At 35.6% G+C, this 19,412-nt stretch overlaps 1 protein-coding gene and 1 pseudogene across 5 annotated transcripts in view; one reads left to right on the top strand and one right to left on the bottom strand.

The window, feature by feature from the left end:
* Nucleotides 1–19,412, top strand: part of Stag1 (STAG1 cohesin complex component) — a 360,462-nt gene that overhangs the window by 43,660 nt on the left and 297,390 nt on the right. Inside the window, exon 2 of one of the 5 annotated variants that reach the window (XM_040269834.2) lies at nucleotides 2,865–3,035. The exons of the other annotated variants lie outside the window; for them this stretch is intronic. The gene's annotated coding sequence lies outside the window, so the exon portion shown is untranslated. The remainder of the gene's footprint in view (nucleotides 1–2,864; nucleotides 3,036–19,412) is intronic. 5 annotated transcript variants of the gene reach the window in all.
* Nucleotides 10,915–14,983, bottom strand: LOC101962400 (rho GTPase-activating protein 5 pseudogene; annotated as a pseudogene).

Genomic DNA, 19,412 nt, shown 5'->3' with positions numbered 1-19,412 from the left:
TCCTGGCAATCACTGATCTTTTTCTTACCTGGTAGTTCTCTTTTATAGAATGTCTCAAATTGAATCGTCTACTGTATAACTTTTGATTCTGGTTTCTTTCACTAGCATAATACACGTTCACTAAGCATGTGTTGTTGTGTTTATTAGTACTTCATTTCTTTTTAAATATTTTATTTTTGCAATTTGTGGTGCTGGGGATCAAACTCAGGGCTTTGAGCAAGGTAGGTAAGTGCTCTACGACTGAACTACATCCTCAGCTCCATTTTTTTTAAATTTTTATTTTTGGTTTTAATTTTTTCAAAAATATTTTTTTTGTAGATGGACACAATACCTTTTTAAAATTTATTTATTTTTATGTGATTCTGAGGATCAAACCCAGTGCCTCAAACGTGCTAGGCAAGTGCTATACCACTGAACGCAGCCCCTATGTTTTTAATTTTTAAAGAGAAATTTTAGGTTCTCAGCGAAATAGGGCAGAAAGTGCCCCTCTTTGTACATGTACAGCCTCTCCAGTGTTGTCCAAGTTGGTGAACCTACAATGATATATCTATTATTTTTGTTGTAGTTGGACACAATACCTATTTTTTATTAATTTTTTTTTTATGTGGTGCTGAGTATAGAATCCAGGGCCTCATACGTGCTAGGCAAGCACGCTACTGCTGAGCCACAACCCCAGCCCCCAATGACACATCTTTATCACCGGCAGTCCATAGTTTATCTGAGGGTTCATTCTTGGTGGTATATGTTCTATGAATTTTGACAAATATATATACCACAAATCCACCATTATAGGATCATGGACAGTAGTTTTGTTGCTTCAGAAATCCTCTGTGGGGGCTGCAGTTGTGGCCCAGTGGTAGAGTGTTTGCCTAGCCTGTGTGGGGCACTGGGTTCAATCCTCAGCACCACATTAAAAAAAAAAAAAAGGTATTGTGTCTATCTACAACTAAAAAAAAAAAAAAATTCAAAATTCTGTGTGCTGCAAATTCATCCTTCCTGCACCCCCATTCCTTAGTAATTGATCTATTTATTGTCTCCATAGAATTGCCTTTTTGAGAATGTTATCCGTTGGAATTATATGATATATGCAGACTTCACTGGCTTCTTTTATTTAGGTGTATATATTTTTAGTTGTAGATAGACACAAAATATCTTTATTTGTATGTGGTGCTGAAGATTGAACCCAGTGCTTCACACATGCGAGGCAAGCGCTTTACCACTGAGCCACGCACTAGCCCTCATTTAGGTATATATTTAAGGTTACTTTATGTCTTTCATGACATAGCTGATTTAATTTTAGCACTGGATAATACTCTGTTGTCTGGATATTTCACAATTTATTTTTCTATTCACTTGATCCTTGAACAAGAAATAAGTTTTGATAATTATGGATAAAGCTGCTATAAATTGTATAGAATTTTGTGGATGAAAGTTTTCAACTCATTTTGGGTAAATTCCAAATAGCGCAAAAACTGGATTTTATAAGAATATGTTTAGTTTTGTAAGAAAAATGCCAAACTGGCGAGGTGTTTGTTCTGCTCTTTTTGATCATTGTTAAAATTTGGGTTCATTTTTCTTGAGTTTAGAAGTTCTTTTTATGTGTTGGATAGCAGCTCTTTATTGTATATGTCATTTGCAGATATTTCTCCTGCTCTGGGGCTTGACTTCTCAATGTTTTGACACTGAAAATAGAACTCAGTGCCTCACACATGCTAGGCTAGCACTCTTGAGTCACAAGCCCCAGAAGTTTTTAACTTAATACTCAACTTATTTTTTTTCATAGATTGTGCCTCATATATTGTTGAATTTGAACAGTCATATCCACACCCAAGATCATCTGGAGTTTTCCTCTGTTATTGTCTAGCAGTTTTATATTTTTGATTTTTATATTTATATTTTTAATACATTTTGAGTTGATTATTTGAACAATATAAGATTTGTGTCTAGATTCATTTTTTTTTTTGCATGTGGATGTACAGTTTTGCCAGCACAGTTTCTTGAAAAAGAGTTTTGTTGTATAGACTTTGCCTCTATGTCAAATATCAGTTGACTATATTTGTTGGTCTATTTCTAGACCTTCTCTTCTGTTTTATTGAACTGTTTGTTCTTTTACCAGTACTGCATTGTTTTGATCACTGTAAGTTTACATAAGACTTGAAGTTGGTGGTGTTAATTTTCTGACTTGGTCTACTCTTTCAGTATTGTGTTGACTGTTTGGGGTCTTAGGCCTCTCCATATAAACCAGAATCTGTCCATATTGACAAAATAATTTGCTGAAATTTTGATTGAGATTGTGTATAATTTGTAGCTCAAGTTGGGAAACATGGACATCTTTGATAATATTGAGTTTTTCTCTCTTTGAATAAGGAACATCTCCAGTTATTTGATTTCTTTCATCAGAATTTTATCATTTTCCTTATGTAGATCTTGTGCATGTTAGATTTATACCTAAGTATTTTGTGCGTGGCTTTTATTAAGATTCTCCATAGGAGCAGCACTAATAAATGGGAAAAAGCATGTAAGAAAGCATATAAGCACATAGTTATAAAAGGAGATTGGCTTATATAGTCAAAGGCTGAATAGTCCCACAGTGGCTGTCTGCAGGCTAGAGAGTGGGGAAAGTCAGTATCTGCTCAATCTAAGAAGCTGGAAACCTCAGAATAATAGGTGCTAAGCTAATATAGCTCCGTTCAAGACTGAAGGTTTGGAGTCCCCCTGGAGAGTTGCTTGTGTAACTCTGTGTTCAGAGGATGAAGAATCTGGAGTTTGATATTCATGGGCCATGGCAGCAGCAAAAAATGAACCTACTAGAGTTGAATGTGCAGGAGCATGAGTTTTTTTCTTATGCTTTTTGTTCTATCCAGACCCCCAGCCTATTGGATGGAATCTACCCCCCACCAAGGTGGGTCTGCCCCACTAGGTTCGCTGACCCACATGCCAGTCATCTCTGGAAACATCCTCACAGACACATCTAGAAGTGTGCTTTACTAGTCGTCTAGGCAGATTGACAACCAAGATTAATCATCACAAGGGAAGTAAGTAAATAGTACTAGGTTTATAGTTTCAAATTTCACTTGTTCATTGAATATATAGGAAAGCAGTTGTTTTTGTATATTTATTTTGCAGCTGTCACTTTTAAGTCCAGGAATTCCTTTTTGGCTAATTCTTTTGGATTTTTGACATTCACAATTGTATCATCTGAAAACATAGTTTGGTTTTTTTTTCCCCCCTTTTCCCCTCTACATACCTTTTATTTCTTTTTCTTGTCTTGAGTTGTGAGAGGGGACATCTTTGCTTTGTTCCTGGTTTTCGTGGGAAACTACTGTTCTCTTTGTATTATGATGTTAGCTCTAGTTTTTAAAACATTTATTATTAAGGTATATATTACATAAATGTGAAGTTCAGTAGTATTTAAATACATTCAGTTTGTGGTGCAGCCAGTCCCTAAAACTGTCTTAAATCTTGCAAAACTGAAACTGTACTCTCATTAAACAGCTCTCCATTTTCTCCTCCACACAGTCCTAGGCAGCCACCATTTTACTTTGCCTCCATGAATTTGATTAATCTAGGTGCCCTATGTAAGTGGAATCATATAGTATTTCTCTATTTGTGATTGGCTTACTTAGTATAATGTCTTCAAGGTTCATCTGATGTAGCATGAGTCAGAATTTCTATGCTTTTTCTTTTTTTAAGACTGAATAATAAATTCATTTTATGTACCACATAGTCCAGGAGTTCAGCACCAGCCTAGGTAACTCAGTGAGACCATCTCAAAACAACAACAACAGTTTCTGTGGATGTGTGTGTATAAATAGCTCTTTCAGATCATTCTTTAAGGTCTTTTGAAAGTGTTTGAAAAGGTGGAATTACTTCTTTCAGCAACATTTGTAGTTTTCCGTATGTATCTTTTGCTTTTTTAATCTCGGGAAAAACATTTAGTATTTCACCATGTGGTATACTGTTAGTTATTTTTTTTATAGTGCCTTCGTTATGTTGAAGAAATTTCCCTTTTAACAATTAGCTTTTAAAAAAAACATGGCAATCTTAGTAAATGGCAAGGGGGTTGTGTTCATTTTATAAGTGGAGAGTTTTAATAGCCTGGCATTTTAATTCTTTAAAAAAATTATTTTTTAAGTTGTAGATGGACAAAATAGCTCTATTTATTTATCTTTATGTGGTGCTGAGGATTGAACCTAGTGCCCCCCACACACAAGGCAAGCGCCCTACCACTGAGCCCCACCCCAGTCCCTTAATTCTTATTTATAAGTTCATCTTATAAATGATTATGCCCAACTTAAAGGAGTTTTATTGTTCTCCTAAGGCACATGCAGATCTACAATATAACTGATGGGCATAATTTTAAATGCACATACATATATTTATTTACTACTAATTAAATTGTGTTGTTGCATTCAGTTATTAATATTATTCTGTGTCAATCATTGAAATCATTCATCCTGGAAAAAAGTTACAAACTGATGTGTCTGCTTAAGATTGAATAGTATTTGTTTTTGTCAGTTCATATGAAAACATAAGTGAGAGTTTATCCTATTCTTTTTGGCTTGGGGCTCAACTTTACTTCCCGCAGTATCAGAACTACCCTTTCCCTCTTGCCCCAGATTTGCATAAATAGTATTTTTCTTATGTACTCTTTGATACTTTTTTGTATTCCTACTTAGATATATAACGGTTTTGTGGTGATGGTTGAGAGAGATTGTTGCACATAAAACTTTCTGCAACTTGCTTTTTCACAAATAATACCTCAGAGAGAATTCCCCCATGTAAAATATAACTCTAATTCATTCTTTGCATGGCTCTGTAATGAATGCTTCATGTTGTTATATAAAACTTATTTAGCCATTTCTATATTTATGAGTATATATTCCTTTTCTATTTGGTCATTTTAAATAATATTGTATCTTTGAATATGTGTCATTACTTCATGACACTTTTATTTCTGTGAAATAGATTTTCAGAAGTAGAATTTCTGGGCTTAAGTATTTTTATAGTTTTTTATTTCTGTAGATGTTGCCAAATTGCTACCTACCAAAGTTGTCCACCAACAACATGTGAGAATTCTTTCTTCTACATCTCTGGTAACAATAGGGCTATAGCTGTTTAGAAAGTTTACTTTCTAAAGATGTATCATTTTATCTCAGTTAGTTTTAATTTGAATTATTTTAATTTTTTATTTTATTTTATTTTGAATTTCCATCAGTAATACACATTTGTTCTTTTGTGAAGTGTTGTTTGATATCCTTTCCCTGCATTTTATTTGATTGTCTTTGTAAAAGACATTGTAAAAGTTCATTACATGTTAAAAACATTAACCATAGGCCAGCAGTGGCGGCACAAGCCTATAATCCCAGCTACAAGGAAGGCTGAGGCAGGAGGAAGAGTACAAGTCCAAGGTCAGTCTGGATAATTTAGTGAGATCTGTCTCAAAATAAAATTTGTAAAAGGGCTAGAGATATATAGCTCAGAGATAGAGGGTTCCCCCAAATAAAATTGCTCTCTATGTTACATATTTATTTTTCCCCACATGTAGAAAAATTTTTAATTTCAAACATGTATTCCTCTATAGCTTCTAATCTTAAGTTGTGAAAGTGTTTCCCAGCTTTCTTCCAACAGTATTTTTATTGCATACAGTCACTATTCATCTTGATTTTATTTTTTTGTACAATGGATAACTGTAAGCACCTTCTTTTTTTCTAAAAGATTACCAGCATTAAAAAAAAATAAGCCATTTGTTTCCCTGACTTGAGTGATCCCATTATTTTATTTAAAATTTCATATATAGAGAGATCTTTTGTTTTTTTAATTGAGTACTGTTTTACCTAATCATGTGTTCCTATATCAATACTGTGTTTAGCTATTTTCTGTGATAATCTATTATGTTTTGTTATTTGGAGCAGTTTCCAACTTCTTATCTTTGACTTTCCTTAGCTATTATTCCTACATATTAATTTGGTCATTTTTTCTCCCTTAAATATCAAAACCCCTTTGGATTCTAATTTGAATCACATGAAATTAATGAATTACTATAGGGGATAGCTGACCCTTCCACAGCACTGCTACATATGATAGTGTTTATAACATCTAATAAAAATGTAGTTTTTTAGATAAATGCCAGCTTATTAAACTTATTCCAAAGTCTTTTGTTGGTACTGTGCTATAGAGGATATTTTATTTTCATTCTTCTTTCATATATAATATATATTTGTGTGTGTGTGTGTGTGTGTGTGTACACACGCGCGCATGCACACACTGGGGATTGAACCCAGGGTCTTGTGCATGTGAGGCAAGCACTCTATCAACTGAGCTATATCCCCAGCCCATTCTTTCTTATATTTTTTAACAGTCCATTTTGGTCATCTATTACCTTAGACAAATTTATTTGAGACTGGGAAGTACAAGATCAAGGTACTTGCAGATTTGGAGACTTGTGAGGACTTAGTCTCTACTTCAGAGATGGTGCTTTCTTGGTGTGTCCTTACTTGGTAGAAGGAGCAAGGCAGCTCCTTTTACTCTTTTTTTTTTTTTTTGAATAAAGGCAGTAGTTCCCTTTAATAGAGCACAATCCTTAAGACTTAATCATATCTGTAAAAGTCACTGGGTATTAGATTCCAACTTAAGAATTTTGGGGGCTACCACCATTCAGATCATTAGTTATTGTTTTTCCTATATAAAAGCTATTGATTTTTATTTATTTCTCTTTTTTTAATAACTATCACTTGTTGAATGGATAAACAAAATGTGATATATTTATGTAGTGGAATAATATTTAGCCATAAAAAGGAATGATGCATTGATTCACCCACATCATGGGTGAACCTGTGCTAAGTGAGCCAGGTGTGGTGGTGTGCCTGTAATCCAGCTACCCCAGAGGTTGAGGCAGAATGATCCCAAGTTAGAGGCCAGGCTGGGTAACTCAGCAAGATCCTGGTTCAAGGCGGGGAGGGGAGGGGAAGAAAAAGAAAAGAATAAAGATAGGCTAGAGTTGTAGCTCAGTGTTTGAGTGTTTCTGGATTCAATCCCCAGGAACTTTCCCACCCCCCTAAACTAAGAAACTAAACATAAAAGTTTATATGGTGTATGATATAAGAAATGTATAGAATAGGCAAATCCAGAGAGATGGGAAGAGGAAAATGGATAGGAAGTTAGTGCTGATGGATAATGGGATATCTTTAGGATTATGAAAATGTTTTGGAATTAATGGTAATAATTATACAACCTTGTAAATATACTAAATATTAGTTAATTATATAGTTTAAAAGGGTAAATTTTATGCTATGTGAGTTATAACTCAGTAAAAAAAATGAGTGTCAGTTGTTGTATCAGGGTTGATTTTGGCATTAGATAACAGAAAAACAGACTTAATTGGTTTGATAAAACAGGGCTTTATTTTTCCTGCATAATAAGCAGAGTTATAGTCTTTCTAGTATTGATTCACTGGTATAGTGATGTTTCTATGATTGGTTCTTGACCTGTCCCTCATGTTTGCATGTGGTAATAATAATTCCAGACATTGAAGAAAGAGGTTAGGGAATGAACAATGAGTGTACCAGGAACTACAAAGACTATCTCATGCAAAAGGGTGCTTTTGTGGAAGTTGTTTGGGCATAATTTGGTAGTGGAGAATGATACAATATTAATGTTTCACTCTTTAGAATGGTATTTGCTGTTGGTTTGTTTTGTTTTTGCTTAAGTAACTTTCCCAGTTTATCACCTCAGTTTTGCTGTTTTTTATTTCTTAAAGTTCTATTCATGTTCAGGGATTATTTGTAGCATTTTACTTATTTATGAGAACAGGAAGAGGGAACCAATTATGCAGGACATTAGCAAGCTTATCAAGTTAGAATTGACATGCAATGAACTGTGCATGTGTTTAAGTATAGAATACAATTCTTAAGTTTCACAGTATACATACTGAAAACATCAGTCACGATTCTTTTTTTTTAAAAAAATCAACTTCATTTAGGAGTAGTGTATATCCAATGCATCCATTTTAAGCGTATGTTTTCAGTTTTGACATATATAAATTTTTAAAATTTTTTTAAGTGTTTATTTTTTTAGTTATGCACAATACTTTTACTTTATTTATTTTTATGTGGTTCTGAGGATCGAACCCAGGGCCTCATGAATACTAGGCGAGCATTCTACCGCTGAGCCACAACCCCAGCCATTGACACATATAAATTTTTATAAACTATAGTCAAGAGGAAAACATTTCTAGCACTCCATAAATATTCCTCCTGTTCATTCGCAGTTAGTCACCCCCAACACTTTGATCTCAAGGAACCACTCATTAAAGTTGACATCAAGAAATTTTCTTTAGAATTTTATATAGGTGGGATCATACACCTATAGTTGTGTTGAAAATGTACATATCCATTGAAAATACTGTTTCCATTTTAGTTGATGCATTTAGAAAGAAAGAAAAATTTCAGCTTATAGGTTTTCTTTTTGTGGTAACTTCTGAGTTCTCATGATTTATTTTACTTTTTTTAATTGTTAGGCTCTTGTATGGGCTATAGTAAATGCTAGCTCTACAGCTCAAGGGAATCTTTGCTTTGGTAAATAACAACAGCAGCAGACTCCAAAATAGAAAAGTATTTCTGGCTATCTGTTTAAATGACACTCCAGAAATATGCTTTATTGGTATTTGGATTATATGAGTCAGTTTAGGTCTCATTTTCTACCAGCTTATAAGTCACTGAAGAAGAGTATTAGTTTATAACTTTATCATTTTTGGTTCTATATTTGTCAGTGAGTGATGATCTATTCTTTATTTTAGTGCATTACTTTCTCATTAAACTTTTTCTTCAGGAACTTTTCTATTTTTAGAGCCTTTCTTTATCATTAAAACTACCAAAGGAATTATCTAGAGAAAATGTTGGATCTAGACAGTAGCTTTTAACCTTGTATTCCTGTCCTTCTGCACTTGTGAAGATACCAGGCTTTATTGAGAACCAGAGTATGAGAGTTTTTGTCTCAGGTATAAAAAGCATGTTGAAGAGAAAAAAATATGACATATTATATGTACAACTTTTAAAATTGATCGACTGCAGTGCTAGACCGCGTACTCAGGGACTTATAATGCTAGGCAAACATTGTACCATTGAGCTAAACCTCCATGCCCCATATTTATTTTTTAAAGATGGGGTGGGGAATATAGCTTACTGGTAGAACATTACCTAGTGGGCTTTAAAATAAATAAATGAATAAATAAATACAATACTTTAAGGGTAAAAAGTCTTATTAAAGGTCAAGAACCTCTTTTTAAAAATCTATATATTGACAGATTGTAGCTGTACATGTTTATGATGTATAATAATGTTATGCGTCTCCCCCTTCTGCCCTACACTTCAGCTGGGGTTCAAACCTAGGGCCTTGGTCAGTGCTCTATCATGTCCCTTAGATCAATGATTTCTTTTTTTTTTTTTTTTTTAAAATAATGTACTGGAGATTGAACCTGGAGCCTTACACATACTAGGCTTTACCACTGAGCCATATACCCAGCTAGGTGGAATGTATTTTAGAACTCCAGATCCAAGCCAACCAGCCCATTCATCACCTCAGACATTTGACATCTTCTGTAAGGAGATATGGAAATCCTCAACACAATACTAACTAGCAAATCATATTCAACAACACATTGATGATTCATCATGATTAAATGGGTTTATCCTTGGGATGCATGTATGGTCGAAAATTCACAAATGAAGAAATGTACCTACCATATTAACAAAATCAGGGCAAAAATAATATGATCACATGATGATTTTTTTCATATATTGCATTAGGTGTAGAAAGATATTTGGTAAAATTAATATTTTTTCATGATAATACACCCAACAAATAGGTATAGAATTGTACTTCAGCATTCCAAAGGCCACATATTATATTGAGACCATAGTTTGGAGATGAAACTCAATTACCTGCTTCTGCTGGTAGGTAAGGTTTGTGTAAGGTTGCAAACCTCTGCAGTTGAGAAGTGTTGTAGCTCTTAATGGTGGGCCATGTCCTTTGGGGCTGCACCACACCCCAGCAGTTCACTCTGGTTTTTTTTCCTGGGTTCATGTCTTGTGAATTCAAAGGATGAAATACACAGACCAGGATGAGTGAGTTCGTAAGAGTAGGATTTATTGAAGAATGGAAATAGGAACAGAACTTCTATGGTATAAGAAGGGATTTGATAAGCAGGTTTTCTTTTGGAGTGTGCTAGTGTAGGGCTTTTATAGCACATGGGGTCACTGCTATTGGTCCAAACTTATGCTAATTAGTACAAAAGTACTAATGCTTTTGTTCCAAGTTTATGCTAGTTAGGTTTGAAAATCTAATGCCATTGGTCATTTTTTAAAAAAAATTTTGTTCTAATTAGTTATATATGACACTAGAATGTATTACAATTCATATTACACATATAGAACACAATTTTTCCTATCTCTGGTTCTATACAAAGTATATTGACACCTGCCGCAGTCTGGCTGGGCACAAATCATGAGCCACTCAAGCAGGAACAAACTTTATTTCCGAACTTCCCCAAACACTGCATGGTTCTAGTGACCAGACACCAACAGGAACTCCCTCCACTGGAACTCCACCAACCAACGGGAACTCTTCAGGAATCCCCGAGAGAGCTCAACCGAACTCAACGGGAACTCCGTGATAATTCAAAAGTCATTATCTTAATGGCTCGCTGTCCTCATCTCTCAACCACTACTTCTGGCAAAATGCCAGGGGCCATTCCGACTCGACTGGGCTGTGGCTCTCAACATCTCCCCCCTTCTGTTTAATTAAACAACAAGCATGTGGCTTAGGGACCGTGCCTGTCTTAGGTTGTCCAATACTACATATGTTCCTTACCCGTCATCGGATGAGCTGACCTCAAGGCGTCAGCCTCCTGTCTTAGGTTGGTACCATTGCAATTGGATCTTACCCGTCATTGACTACTGGTCCAGCATACAGCCATACTTGTGTATAGGCCTATGCACCAGTGTGGGGGTGAGGTTCTTTGTTTTTTGCCATCATAACCATTTTCTCATGTCTCTGCATTCATGAAGTAACCATGTATACTTCTCATTCTGAAAATATCATCTCAAAATACAGGTCCCAAATTTCAGAATTGTATTTGGTTCTTTGTATTTCCCTCATTTCTGCGCAAAGGTCTTCAAGGTCATATGGATCATCCTCCTTTTTATCTTCTTTTACTTTGTGAGTTTTCTTCTTCATCTTCTTTTCATTGGCCTCCTGGTCAGAAGTGATTGCAGGATTATCAATACCACCTTTCCAAGTTTCAACGGGAGAAAGAAGTGGATCTTCTTCACTTCCACTGATGTCTTTCTTTTCTTTTTGTTTTTGAAGTATTGAAAGCCTCATCATCACTTGCATCTGAATGTGTTCTTCTATAATATGACTTGGCTTTACTAAACAAGGTTTTATATTTATATTTAGAAGGCCTCCGTTCCCTATGACCTTTTGAGGTTCTATCAGAAAATCCATTTTCTTCATATCCTTGTGTGTTATTTACAAATGAGTTTCGAATTTTAATAATTTGATTCTGACTATCATCTGAGACAACATAAATCTCATCAGAATAGCCCTTCTGTTTGAAAATTGTGTCAATGGGGTCTGCATAGTTACCTGAAGAATCCATATCTTCAGGATATGCCAAAGGCACCTGGGAGATCTGTTTTCTTGGATTTTTACCAATACCAGCTTCAATTGTTTTTAAGAGATTTGGATCCATTTTTTTCACATTTGTCTTAGGTACAACTGGTTTAGTTTTAATAGGTGGAGGCACTTTATGGTTACGTTCATGATCGTGACAGTTTGGAGTGCTATGAACAGGGTATTCATTTCCTTCCAAATCTAACCTATATCTGGAACGGTCACTAGGTGTTGGAAGCAACTATACATCATCCCCCAATTGGACTATAAGGAGGTGGTGCTTCTGTATCATCATCTGAATCAGGGTAGTTGTTATAAGGAAAACAATCTCTGGGAGATGGTAGAAAAACATCTTCACTTTGATGTGTTGACTCCCTTGTATTATCAGACAAGTAAGAATTTTCTATCATTTTTTTTCTCTAGAAAATCACTAAAAAACAGAGTAAAGACCTCAGTTTGCAGATGATACTGAGATAAAGAATACAATGCTGTAAATTTAGCAGTGATCTCAGTTGCAGTGTGTTCTCCTTCAGTCATTAACTCCTTGATAGCCTCATTTTCAAAAAAAAATCTGCTTGGCTGTCATTAACTGCCACCAGTTGTACAGGAATAGTATCTTGAACTTCTGATAGAAATGCTCGAAGCATTCCCATTGATGCTTTCCACTTAGCAGAGTAAACTAATATATACCCATGAACCAGTTCATCCTTCCTTACTCCAATTGAAGAGTGATATGACAATATTGTGATCTGTATTCACCTCCTTTTTTCACCGATAATTTTATCAAGCATTAAGGAATTATTTTGTTCAGCTTGAGCAGCACTGCAAGAATGAGAATTAAGGAATGGTGAAAGAGTAAGATCCACACTAAATGGATCACCACACATGGCACACATGACAATTCTCAAGTCAGCTTCTGATACATCCTTATTGGTGGGAACTGGGCTCATCACATCTAAATTGTGTTTAACTGATTCCAGTACTCCTCTTAGAGCTTGCTTTATTTGGGTTTCATTAAATTTACGAGGATATATACCTGCAGGCACATCTACAAAAGGACACTGTATAACTTGTTTGCCAATTGCTGCCCTTGGTGCCTGAGAATGGGAAGGTTCTCGTCATGTCTTCATGCATGTACTTAGGGTAATGATGTCCATCTCATTTCCACCGTCTTTTTAACCCCCTTGTTCCTTTCCTTCCCTTTCCTCTATTTAGGGTTCATCTAATCTTACCATGCTGCCCCTTCCAACTTCACAACGAATCAGCCTTCTTATATCAGAGAAAACATTTAGCATTTTTTTTTTGGCATTGGCTAACTTTACTTAGCATTATATTCTCCAACTCCATCCATTTTCCTGCAAATACCATGATTTTATTCTCTTTTATTGCTGAATAATATTCCATTGTGTGTGTGTGTGTGTGTACTCACATTTTATTTATCCATTCATCTACTAAAGGGATCTAGGTTGGTTCCAGAGTTTAGTTATTGTGAATTGTGCTGCTATAAACCTTGATGTGGCTGTGTCCCTGTATGCTATTGTTAAGTCCTTTGGGTATAGACTGAGGAGAGGGATAGCTGAGTCTAAAGGCGGTTCCATTCCAGTTTTGAAAGTAATCTCCATACTGCTTTCCATATTGGCTGCACTATTTTGCAGCCCCACCAGCAATGTATGAGTGTGACTTTTTCCCCACATCCTTGGCAACACTTACTGTTGTTTGTATTCATAATAGCTGCCATTCTGACTGGAGTGCGATGATATCTTAGAGTAGTTTTGATTTGCATTTCTCTAATTGCTAGAGATGTTGAACATTTTTTTCATGTATTTATTGATTGATTGTATATCACCGATTGAGAAGTGTTTGTTCAGTTTCTTGGCCCATTTATTGATTAGGTTATTTGTTTTTCGATGCTTAACTTTTTGAGTTCTTTATATACCCCAGAGATTAGTGCTCTGTCTGATGTGCAAGTGGTAAAAATTTGCTCCCAAGCTGTAGGCTTTGTATTCACCTCACAGATTGTTTCTTGTGTTGAGAAGAAGCATTTTAGTTTGAATCCATCCCATTTATTAATTCTTGATTTTAATTCTTGCGCTGTAAGTAGGGTTCTAATCCGATATAATGGAGATTGGGACCTACTTTTTCTTCTATTAGACACAGGGTCTCTGGTTTAATTCCTAGGTCCTTCATCCACTTTGAGTTTTGTGGATAGTGAGAGATGGGGGTTTAATTTCGTTTTGTTGCATATGGATTTCCAGTTTTCCCAGCACTATTTATTGAAGAGGCTATCTTTTCTCCAATGTATGCTTTTGGTGCCTTTGTCTAATATAAGATAACTGTAATTATGTGGGTTAGTCTCTGAGTCTATTCTGTACCATTGGTCTACCAGTCTATTTTGATGCCAATACCATGCTGCTTTTTTTTTTTTTGTTACTATTGCTTTGTAGTATATTTTAAGGTCTGAGTCCTTGAAACACTGGTCGGAGCAGTTAGACGAAAGAAATTAAAGGGATACGGATAGGAAAAGAAGAACTCAAATTAGCACTATTTGCCAACGATATGATTTTCTACCTAGAAGACCCAAAAAATTCCACCAAAAAACTTCTAGAACTAGTAAAAGAATTCAGCAAAGTAACAGGATACACCCTTAAATCAAAGGCTTTTCTGTGTATCAGTGACAAATCCTCTGAAAGGGAAACAAGCAAAGCTACTCCATTTACAGTTAGCCTCAACAAACAAACAAACAAACAAAAAACCCCAAAACCCCACAAACTTGGGAATCAACCTAACAGAAGAAGTAAAAGACCTCTACAGAATGCTAAAGAAAGAAATTAAAGAAGACCTTCCTTAGAAGATGGAAAATCTCTTGTTCTTGAATAGGTAGAATTAATATTGTCAAAATGACCATAGTACTAAAAGCATTATACAGAGTTAATGAAATTCCAATCAAAATCCCTATGACATTACTCATAGAAATAGAAAAAGCAGTCATGAAATTCATCTGGAAAATAAAGAGACCCAGAATAGCTAAAGCAATTCTATTGGTCAGTTTTTGAGTCCTAACCTCCATTCAGGTCTGCCCCATTTCATATTCTCATAGGTTCTGGAAGTGGGAGGTTGAGATCATCGAATGGAACTGGTTGTGCTGCTGCTTGGCTTGTCTCAATGCTCTTTTCGTGCCTTGGCGCCACCAGGCTACGTGGCTGGGCTCCAAGGGACTGTGCTTGCTGCCTGGGGCAGACACTGCCCTGCTCCATTGTTTAGGTGCCACTTCTTGGTAGGCCGGCTGTGCACCTTGTAGCAGGGTACCCATGTCAATAAGATTATATTCAGTGGTGAAATATTGGAACACTTTTCTGTGAGATCCCAACAAGATAAGGATGGATGCTTCCGCTTATGATTATTTTTTCAACATTCTACTGATATCCCTTGCCAAAGCAGAAGGCAAGAGAACAAAATAAAAGGCATCCAGGTAGAAAAGGAAGAAGTGGAACTGTCACTGTTTCTTGACAGTATGATTTTATATGTAGAAAATCCCAAAGAGTCAACCAAAAAACTGTTCAAACTGATAAATTAAGTGAAGTGGCAGGATAACAAAAATCGATGTGCAAAAAGTAGTAGAGTTTTTCTACATTAACACTGAACTTTCCTAGAAAGAAATCAAGAGAACTATAAAATCAAGGGAAACTACAAAACACTAATGAAAGAAATTGAAGAAGACAGACAAATGGAAAGATATCCTGTGTTTGGGTTGGAAGACTTACTGTAAATGTCAAATGAACTTTCATTGTGTGTGTGTGTGTGTTGTCTCACTCTTAGAAACAGGAAAGTTAAACGTTCTTTGTTACCTTTTTAATCAAAGTTCTTTTTTGTGAAACAGATACTTTTTCAACTTTATTAGAATTGCAGCCCTTTGTCCAAATGGATTTTATGAAAATAGGATAAATAAAACAAAACTGGAAATGAAGTAGTCGATGGAATGGAAGTCCCTGTCAAAATTCCAGTGTCAAATGTCTGTAGTCCAAGTCTCCTTGTAATTACTTCTGGAATAGTCTATATAGATATAAGACAAAACCAGATAAACAAAGTGCTCCTCTATATCTGGAAAATCTAACCAATATTGAAATTCCTGGCATTATTAATTACATTTATCCCAGCATATACTTATATACGTGATTATTATTGAAAGTTCAAGTTAACTGGAAAGAGAAAATACAAATGCAAAAATAAGTTTTTCAGCTCTTTTTTTCTTTAAAGGTTTATACTTTTATTCTGATAAGTTAAGGATATTACGAGGATTAAGGATACATAGAGTGTTTCCCCAGCCTGTGCAAAGCCCTGAATCCCCAGCAGCATCTTGGGGGAGTGGGAGGAAGTCAGGGTCCTGTTAGAATTCAAGAATTTGCAAGAGGCTTACCAGCCTAGTTTAAAATATCACTTAATTATGAATCAGTGTTTTTCCCTGGTATTGCCACCTTTTCAACTTGATGATCTTGGCTTCATATATCAAATGCAGCATTTATTAAACAAGAATACTAAAAGCTTTCTGATGGGAAAACCAAGCGAGTTTGGGCAGTTATGTGTGTTTTACACAGATACTGCTGTTAATACTGAATGATTCTATAAAATAAAAATGATTAGGAAATAATTTGACTATGGATTACTGGCATTTGTATATTGAAGTCATTGAAATCTTTCTGAAAAGCGTGTGATATATTTTAATTATTTGTGTGCTACTATTAAGTGCCATAATTTTGTTGAGTGTCTTTTAAGTATTAAAGTTGTTAAATGGGTAATTAAATGCATGTATTATACCTTAACAGGCAGACTACTCTTTGAAGTGAAAATAGTAATTTGTAAATGTGTTCTTTTGCCCCTAGCTAATTAGAGGCCAAATTATTTTCATAGTAACAGCTCTGAAGAGAAGAGTCAGTTTGTCAGTTCAGGCCTTTCTCAATCAACCATAGAACTTTCAGATTATTTATTTTTTAATATTACCAAAGTCTTGTTATGTTAGTTGTAAACAGCATGGAAAATACAAGTAATGAAAAAAAAAAAAAGCTCATGATCCAATAGTAAACACCATTAACATTTTTATTTCATTTAAAAAAATTGTTTGGGATGTATATTGTGTGTGTGTGTGTGTGTGTGTGTGTGTGTGTGTGTGTGTGTGTGTGTTGTAGTCTCAGGCTAATATACAAACAGGGAAGTTAAATTTATTTTGCTTCCTTTTTAATCAAAAATTATTTTTTTGTGACACAGATGCTTTTCAGTTATTTTTTAGCATTGTGGTCCTTTGTTTAAACAGATTTTTATGGAAGTAGAATAAATAACAACTGGTACTTTGATCGTTGAGGATGGGATCGAAATACAAAATCTGTGTTTGGCTTTTTTTCACTTGTCTGGATTGTCTTGGAGGTATAATCGAAGAACTCTAGAACTTCCTAGAAGAAGCATTAAGCTGGGCACAGTGGCACATACCTGTAATCCTAGCTACTTTGGAAGCTGAGGCAGGAGCTTCACAATTTCGAGGCTAACCTGGGTAACATGGTGAGAAGTGACACTCTGTCTCAAGGGAAAATAACAGCATAGTTGGAAAAATTTTCCTAACATTTTTTAATGGCTGCAGAGTATTCCATTATATGACATCTGTGAGAGCCCCGGAGGGGTTCTGCTTAGATCTCCTTTTAAGAATTTTGCTTTGAGGGATGTTAGTTGACAGCTTCTAGTAATAGAGCCTTTGAGATTTGCTGCATCATTGATCCATGGTCACATTCTCCCTGGATATTTCTCCCCAAGTAACTGAGCCCAGCAAGGTGCTAGCATCTGCCTTTTCTGCTCAAGGTGAGATTTCTCTAAGAACATTCTTTGTATTTGAGCTCTCTGTTGGGCAGGTAGACCAGAGCTGTAGTGGTTTGAGGGTGTTCTGATCTCTTCTTTATTCTTTCCTTTCACAATTGACAGGCCTGTATCATATCTTGAAGTCTTTTTCTACTCACTCCTCTTACTGTTTCTTCATTCATTTTCCCATAGGCATTTATCATGATAAATTTTTCACATTTGTAATTCCATCTTGGTTCTGCTTCCCAGAGAACCTAAACTGAAATGCATCTAGATTTTTCTTTCTTTCTTTTCAGACTGAGGAACTGAGCCCTGGGGCACTGAACCACCAAGCTTCTATATTCCTTCTCCCTGCACCCCCCCCCCCCCCCCCGCCCCCTTTTGCAATAGGATCTTGCTAAGTTGCTGAGGCTGGCCTTGAATTTTCCATTATCTTGCCTTATCCTCTGCAGTTGTTAGGATTACATGGGAGCACCAGTACCACCTTTATGGCAAGTTTTTTTTTTTTAAATATATTACAATTTTCACAAGATAGAAATGTACCCTTCTGCAAAACTTCATAATGTCATCTTCATGTGTTTGCATCATATTCTCACTTATGTCTTTGTATCTTAATTTTACCAACTTTTAACTGTATCATCTTACTGTTTTGAAAGATTAAGGGAATTAGTATATCTGTCATTTCACTTTTTATTAGTTTTTGTTTACCAGCAGTGTTGTTCTTGTGATGCCAAAAACTTACTTTATACTTAGTTACATAATTAACTGTAGTTTAGACTTTACTTGATTAAAAATTATTTTTGGTAATTAATTGGTAATATTATTCTCTGTAATACATAAATGTGATTTAGTCCTGAATCAAAGTTAATGTTACATAGGAGGAATATAATGGCTCTTTATCTTAGCTCTGCCAGTGAAAGTGTTCAGATCTTTAGAGTCTCATCTGTCTTTGTTCCTTTTTTGCTCATTTTGTCATCAGTGACCAAGAGCATAAGCCACACTTCACGGGTTTGAATCCCAGCATCATCAGTTACTTACTATGTGATCTTGGGCAAGTTTAGTCACTACAAACTTAGTGTAACAGTTCACATGTTGTTGTTGTTTTTAATATGCTCTGACAAACTACCATAAATGTAGTAGCTTAAAACAAAATCCTTGATAGTTTCATACTTCTATAGGCAGAAGTTCAGTGGGTTAAGTTGGGTCTCATTGAAGTCTCATAGGGCCTAAATTAAAGTGTCTTTTTTTTTTTTAAAAGAGAGAGTGAGAGAGGAGAGAGAGAGAGAGAGAGAGAATTTTTAATATTTATTTTTCAGTTCTCGGCGGACACAACATCTTTGTTGGTATGTGGTGCTGAGGATCGAACCCGGGTCGCACGCATACCAGGCGAGCGCGCTACCGCTTGAGCCACATCCCCAGCCCCAAATTAAAGTGTCTTCATGAGGCTGGTTGTATTCAGGAGACTGTAGGGGGAGAATCAGTTTCTTGATCATTCAAATTGTTGGCAGAGTTAATTTGTGTTTGGTCAAAAAACTGATGTCCCATTTGTTGGCTGTTGGCTCAGAGATTGGGGTCCTGCTTAACTTCTTTGTTGACCTTGTTTCTTTGGCTTATGGCTCCTTCATTTGAGAATCAATAGTGGAGGGTGGAGTTCCTCCCAAGCTTCAGATTTCTTCTGCCTCTTCTGCTGCTTCTTTTCAACTGATTATTTTGTTTTGCTTTCCTCTTTCTTTCTTAAAGTTCAGTGTGATTATATTGGGCCCACAAGAATTTCCTTATTTTGAAGTCTGTTACTCTTTTGCCATGAAATGCAAAATACACAAGTGTAAAAATGGGGCAAAAACTTGGGGGTCTAAAACCCTGCCTAGCATGATCCCTCTTCTGGCCTCTGTAATCCTTAT

Source organism: Ictidomys tridecemlineatus, chromosome 3 (genome assembly GCF_052094955.1).
Source record: "Ictidomys tridecemlineatus isolate mIctTri1 chromosome 3, mIctTri1.hap1, whole genome shotgun sequence".
Taxonomy (NCBI): Eukaryota; Metazoa; Chordata; class Mammalia; order Rodentia; family Sciuridae; genus Ictidomys; species Ictidomys tridecemlineatus.
Note: the sequence above shows the minus strand (reverse complement) of the source record. Positions and strands in the feature narration are given on the sequence as shown.